This window comes from Hyaena hyaena, unplaced genomic scaffold, assembly GCF_003009895.1.
Source record: "Hyaena hyaena isolate Hyena2069 unplaced genomic scaffold, ASM300989v1 scaffold_457, whole genome shotgun sequence".
NCBI classification, from domain to species: Eukaryota; Metazoa; Chordata; class Mammalia; order Carnivora; family Hyaenidae; genus Hyaena; species Hyaena hyaena.
This window is the reverse complement of record NW_024081088.1, coordinates 1441302-1448570: the sequence shown is the minus strand read 5'-3', so window position 1 is coordinate 1448570 and position 7269 is coordinate 1441302.

Below are 7269 nucleotides of genomic sequence, written 5' to 3'. Positions count from 1 at the left end.
TCAAGGAAGCCATCTCTAATCCCCTTGACAAAGACCATCCTTCCCATTACTTACGATTCTCCTGTCTTGCTGTATTGTTTCCTAGCACTTATTTCCTAATACCATTTTATGTACTCTTTTGTTATTTTTATTTGTTACTCTACTAAAAAAACCAAAAGTCTTTAAGGGTCAGGAATATATTTAATTCCAGTGTCTCCTCAGTGCCTGGAGAAAAACTTAAAATACACACATGGCCAATAAATATTAGTAAAAATATTAATAATTGTCCATTGTAAGCAACAAATGTAGAAAGTTTTGAAAAGAAACAAAACATCAATGGCAAAATAGCTTGAAAATGGGTTCACAGGAAATGTTTACTTTATTTTTTACACATTTCAATATTTAAAAAAATTCTATGAGCATATGTTACTTTATAATAAAAATTAATCACTTGGTTAAAGAGGAAAAAAAAAAAAAGATCAAGTAGAATTTATTCCAGGGATGTAAGCACTGCAAATTGACCCCTGTGAAAAACCACATTAACAAAATGAGGGATAAAAATCATCTGATCATCTCAATAGACAGAAAAAGCATTTAACAAAATTCAACATCGATTCATGAGAAAAACTTCCAACAAACTGAATATAGAAGAAGTGTAACTCTAACAAATAAGGCCACATAGGACACGCCCAGAGCTACCATCGGACTCAGTGGTGAAAACTGAAAGCTTTTCCTTTAAAATCAGGAGAAGGACATGGATACTCACTCTCAGCACTTTTATCCAACAGAGTACCGGAAGTCCTGGCCAGAGCAATCTGGCAGGAAAAAGGAATAAAAGGCATCCAGATCAGAAAGTAAGGAATAAAGCTATCTCTGTTTGCACAGGACATGACATTTTGTGTAGAAAACTAAAGAATCCACAAGAAAACCTCTTAGAGCTAATAAATGAATTCAATAATTGCAAGATACAAAATCAATACATAAAAATCAGTTGCATTTCTATACGCTAATAACAAACTATCAGAGAGAGGAATTGTGAAAACAGTGCCATTTACAACTGCATCAAACAGATGAAATACCTAAGTATAAAAAAAGATTTATTTTGCATCTCTGATTGCAGGGAGTTTGAAAATGTTTAAATATATGTATAAGCCGTTTGAATTCCCTTTTCAATGAATTTGTATTCCTCATTGAGTGCTCTCTTCTTGAGTTTGCGAAGACCCTTCTATATTAGGATCAACACTGCCTCTGCCATATATATCAAAAACCACTTTATTTTCCGTGCTTGAGAGAAACTCCCAGAGCAACATACAAAAAAAAAAGAAGAAGCAATCTCTCCAGATTGATTATCAGAATTGGGGTTCATTTGACGGCAAGCAACTCGACAAGTTTTGATCTCTTTCTGTGTGTCAAGCGGCCCACTGGGCACAGAGTGAGAACACACAGACCCGGTGCTGCAGTCACACACAATACACATGGGGACACAGGGGCACAAACCGCCAAGTATGAAAAATGCGCAAGGGCTTGAGATATTTACCTACTGTGCTACCTTCCTGGGGATCCCTTCCGGTCCTCATTTTGCTCTGAACAGAGACATACATGTACACAACTCAGACGTCACGGACTCACACACCAAACCCAGAGAACACCCCTCCCACCCCCAGCCCCTCCTTTCACACACATATATATTTCACATATATGTAACGTGATGGATATTCTTACATATATATACATATGTATGTGTATATTACAGATATATTGTATCTTTACAGCAAAGGGTGCTTGGTAGGTGAAGATGAACACAGACACAGGATGGGTCTGCTAGGGCCATTATTTCCCTCACGCATCCCCTTTAAAATTTACGTTCCAGGGGCACTGTTCATACAAACACAGCCCTCTGCTGCCCAAGCTGTATCTGGCCTCCCGCCATGCTAATCTCCAGGCTCAGCTGTTAGCTAATCATTTCCACATCCCACTGACTTCCATGGAATTTCCTAAGAAGTGAACCAAGGGCACAGCTTGGCTAGTTTGCAGATTTAAAGGTAATAACAATTAAACTCGTTTTAGGCAAAATGGTAAAACGGAGGTGTCTCTTTCAAAATAAGAAAAAGACATTTGAAGACTTCCTAGGATTACAATAAAATAACCAATTAGCATTCCAGAGATAAGCAACATTTATCCTTGAAAAAGCTATGGACAACTCTGTCTCTGACATGTTCTGGCCTTTTCGAAAGTACCCCCACTTGTACAGATAATGAAATACATTCCTAGAGGGTAAGAGACACAAGTAATCAAAAGCAATATCAGATCTGAATCCGGATGCTAGGATCCCTGGCCTAATGTTCATCTCCGTACATGACGTTGCCTCCCCGTTTGAGTATGACATACAGGCTTGATTTGCAGTCCACGTATCCGAGCAAAGTTTGATGGGCCATATGGGGCTACATTAGCTGGATGTTGAGGAAGGTGTGTGAAAGGCAGGAGATTTAACGTGGCCTGGAGAGAACAGTCCACTTGGGGCCATGGCAGAGGTAGTGATGTCCTAGCTCAGGCAGGCACAAGTCGTCATTGTCATGGTTACCACCATCCTCGGCCTCATCTCTTCCTCTGCACTGCCGCAGCCTGCTAAACTGTCCCTGTTGTTGACCTTAGTCTCCTCTCATCATGTTCACACAGATGCCAGGGTAGTATTTGCTAAACTCTTATGTCAGGGGGTAACCATGCGATTCAGAGCTCTCAACCGCAAGATCAGTGTGAGCTCATTGACATGACTGCTCTGTGATCTGTTCTGCCCACTCTCCAGCCTCATTTTCCATTGCTTCTTACCTTGAACTTGATGTTCCAGATTTTAGTTCATCCTTTCAGGAGGCCTTCCTTATCCCCTGTAGCTGGGTTCAGTGTCCATCTTTGGATCTCCTGTATGTTACTCCAGAATTTTATGGATAGTTTCTAAAAACTAAGTTTTTATTTTTGTGTTTGATCTATAGGAGGCACTCAGGGCATGTTTGTCTGGAAAGGCTATCAAATTTGGAAGTTAAGAGAATCAGACGCTGGAGCCCAAATCTCTGGGTTTGAGTCATAGTCCTTAATACTTGTTAACCATGTGACTCTGCAGATAGTTTTCTGTCTATAAAATGAGAAAAAAATATTCTGTAGTGTTACTGGGAGGATTGAGTGAGTTAATATATGCATAAAGGACTTAAAACAAAGACTGGTAAATACACGCTATATAAGCTACATAAATATTTGCTGTTTTGATTGTGATTAAAGAAGCATAAAACAATAAGAGAAGATGACTAATAATTAAATTCAAACTCATTAGCACTAAACACACAGGCTAATACATAAGAAGTCTTTCTGAATTCCTGAGGGGTGGGGGGACATCATTTCAGGTCCAAGGGTGGGGGACATTAAACACTTCATGTAGGTGGTGGTGCAGGAGGGAAGAGTGAGATTCAGGATCAGTGCTCTCCGTGGGGCTCGATGGGCATTTTACAGAGCAGCTCTCTGCTGTACGGGGCTCTCCATATAGCGTGACTTTGCAGACCGCTAAGCAGCTCCAGCTTCTGGGCGCTTATTGTCAGTAGCATCCCCATCATGACAACCATAAATGCCACACACTCTTGCCCACATCTCCTAGGAGAGTGTCAGTGCACTAGTTAATAACCTTGCAGATGGAGAAGAGCAGAAATGGACATTCTAGGCAAGAACAGCGTCCCTGAAAGAATGGGAATTTGAATGCCCATAAAGGGTTTATGATCAGGGTGCAGTCTGAGACGTAGCAGAGACAGAATTCTGATATAAAGACACCAAGGACCAGAATGTGAAGCGCTTTGCTGATGGGTTAAGAAATTAAATTGGTGGGGTGCCTCCATCGCTCCGTCGGTTAAGCAACCAACTTCGGCTCGGGTCATGATCTCATGGGCTATGAGTTTCAGCCCCACATGGGGCTCCATGCTGACAGCTCAGAGCCTGGAGCCTGCTTCAGATTCTGTGTCTCCCTCTCTCTCTGACCCTCCCCTGCTCACACTCTGTCTCTCTCTCTCAAAAAAAATAAAAATAAAAAAATGAAGTTAAATTGGTATGCTCTGCACATTCTCTTCCTATGCCTCAGTTGTTGGAAATAAGTGGAAGGAAGGTAAGCTTTAGAATCAAACAAATGTGGGTTTGAATCCCACTTCTACCATTTACTTGGTGTATAAGTCATTTCCTTTCTCTCAACATCTATACATGGATCATTGGGAAGAAGTAAGAGGTACGTTAGATAAAGGACTCAACTAAGCTTCTGGAACACGTTTGGGTCTGGACGTGCACCAAAAATGTGTTTGCTTTCTGAAGTCCCCCCTCTGTTCTGCTGTCACTTCAGGTTAATACCTTGCACCTGGATAACTTTCCACTTTATTTTATTTTTAACTCTAACTAAACACACCTAATCATCAAGCATAGAGATTGGGAGAGAATGTATTTTGCTCAGAGTGTCTGAAACAAATTATAGTTTCGAGGCTCCATGGTGGGTTCCTAGAGGATGCTGCTCTTAAGAGGCGCCACCCGAGAGCGGTTTATTTAGAACTCCTAAAACAAAGCATCTCTGAGAGGCAATTATCCCGTGGCTGGAATCTGGTAAGAGGAAGTAAATGATTACTTTGGCAGGCAGAATGGAAGTTCTTTTTTATATATGGTCTATCATAGTTTTTTTCAGTTTTACAGAAAAGAAAATCTTTAGAGGCAGATTTAAAAAAAAAATAACAACAAAAAACAAACCTAGCTTGAAGTCTCCTCAACCAGCAGAAATGTACCTATAATTGGCTCTCCTGCTTCCATTCCCATTTAATATGAAGCATCCAGGTTAACAGCTTCTTCTCCCTGCTTACACATCGTTGTTCTTTCAGAGGGCACTTTGGATGCTCAAGGTTTTTTTTTTTCTCTTTTGTATCAAATGGGTGGTTTGAATGATGGATTCAGCTTGTCACCTCTTTGTAAGTTTTGCAGGCAACGGAAAGCAGCCTGGCTACCGAAAAGAAAAATCAAATGGAAGAGCAAGTTTTCGTTTGTTTGAATGATACGGTTGTGTACAGTAAAACATCCATGCTGAGAAATCTTACAGACACAACCTCTCAGCCACTGTCAAAAACTCAAGCTGATGACTGGGGACGGATCGTTAGGGTATCTGAATTCCAGGCCAGGACTTCTGTTCCTTCAGCTGTGGGCCTTTGGAGTCTTCTTCTGTGTTTCCAGGGAAGAACCGAAAGAACAAAGAAACTCAGTCTCATAGTCGGCCATGGTATTACATTGGCACTAGGCAATGGATTGTTGGAAGAGGCGAAGCGAAATTTGGGGATTAACACGCATTTCATTTACCCTTCTACTTATACCACTGAACTCAGTTGATTTTTTATATTATGGAGCTTTATTCATAAATTTCTGATTGGATTTGTCAATTGTATTCACACACGCAAGGATGGGGGGTGGCACAGTTTGTAATTCATGTACGTATTTCACCGATAGCCTTATCTGGAAAGCTGCGGCTGACCGACAGTGCGAGGTGGGCTATTGTAGGTTCAACTGCGTCCTCTTCTCCAACCACCTGCAAAACAAACAAAAAACAACCAAACAAAAGGCATGTTGGCATCCTAACTTCTAGGACCGCAGAAGGTGATCTAATTTGGAAATTGGATCATGCTGGATATAACTAGTTTAGTTAAGTTGAGGTGTTTAGTATTGGTCTTAAATTAATATACTGGTGTTCTTTAAAAAGGGTAAGTTAGAATAAAGAGACAGATAAATACAGAGGGAGGAAGATATTAAGAGGCAGGGAGCAGAGAGGCACTGTCGGCCTGCCAGGGAGAAGCTTGGAATTCCTCAGAGCCATCAAAGGGGACCAGCCCTTCTGACACCTTGATTTTCAGACGTCTAGGCTCACAGACGTGAGCTAGTAAATTTTTATTGCATAAGGCGCTCAGTTTCTGATGCTTTGTTACAGCAGCCTTAGCAAACTAATACTGGACATAGGCTTACACTTTAAAATCGGCATTTCTTACTTTAGACATCATGTTGTTACCCTGGTATTAACTTTGTCACTCTAGGGATTACAAGAACGATCGCAGTTGAAAAATAATTTGAAGACACCATTATTCTACTTATGGTTTAGTTTCAGTGAAGGTTCTGAAAAGTAGAATCATGTGCTGCACCTGTGCTTGTCCTAATAACACACTAGATTATATTAGCCTCCTGGAATATTCTAACGTGGTTCTTCGGTTCTCACCAGGGAGGACTGAACAGATCAGGTCCTTGACTTCAGATTTCCTTCTGCCTCTTGGCTGGGACAGCGGTTGTGTCAAATTAAATTTCTGATTTCTGAACACCCCCTGCTGCCACTTCATGCCCCCAAATACCTAGCATACCTTGACCTTTCTATTACCCAGGGGCTTTCTGATTCTTGACCAGTCTTCCAGTTTAGAATTTCTAGTTCTATTTTAATTCCTGAATTCCAAGCGTTGCCTATTTTTGTCCCTCTCCTTTGGTTAAAACCTTGTTTCCTGGTCTTGCCTTTTTTGTTTTACATAGTTTCTTATCTTATCTCTAGATTCATGGACCTTGGCCCCAGGGAACCTCTACTCTTTGCTCGACGCCATTTAAATCACTGGGGCGCCTGGGTGGCTCAGTCGGTTAAGTGTCCACCTTCAGCTCAGGTCATGATCTACCAGTTTGTGGGTTTGAGCCCGTGTCAGGCTCTTTGCTGACAGCTCAGAGCCTGGAGCCTGCTTCAGATTCTGTCTCTCCCCTTCCCATGCTCATGTGCTGTCTCTGTTTCTCAATAATAAACAAACCTTAGAAAAATTTAGATCATCCAGTGTAGGTTAAATTTTTGTGAGTAGGAAGCTATAATGGGACTTCGTCAGGCCTTAAACAAGGGGTGAGCATATCCAATCGCACCTACGATGGCTGAAGTAGCTAGGGATGGGTGCCATCACAGCTTTCTCTCCAAGCCTTGGGAGCATGCACTTCAAGTGAAGGGTAGTGAGCAGGTCTTACTCATCTTTGCATCCTTGGTAAATAAATGCCAGCATAGGGGTACCTGGGTGGCTCAGTCGGTTAGGTCTCTAACTCTTGGTTTCAGCTCAGGTCATGGTCTCACGATTCATGAGATCGGGTCCCACATCAGGCTCTGTGCAGACAGTGTGGATGGAGCCTGCTTGGGATTATCTCTCTCCCTCTCTGCCCTCCTCCATTCATCCTGTCTCTATCTCTCTCAAAATAAATAAACATTTTTTAAAAGATGCCCAAATAAAG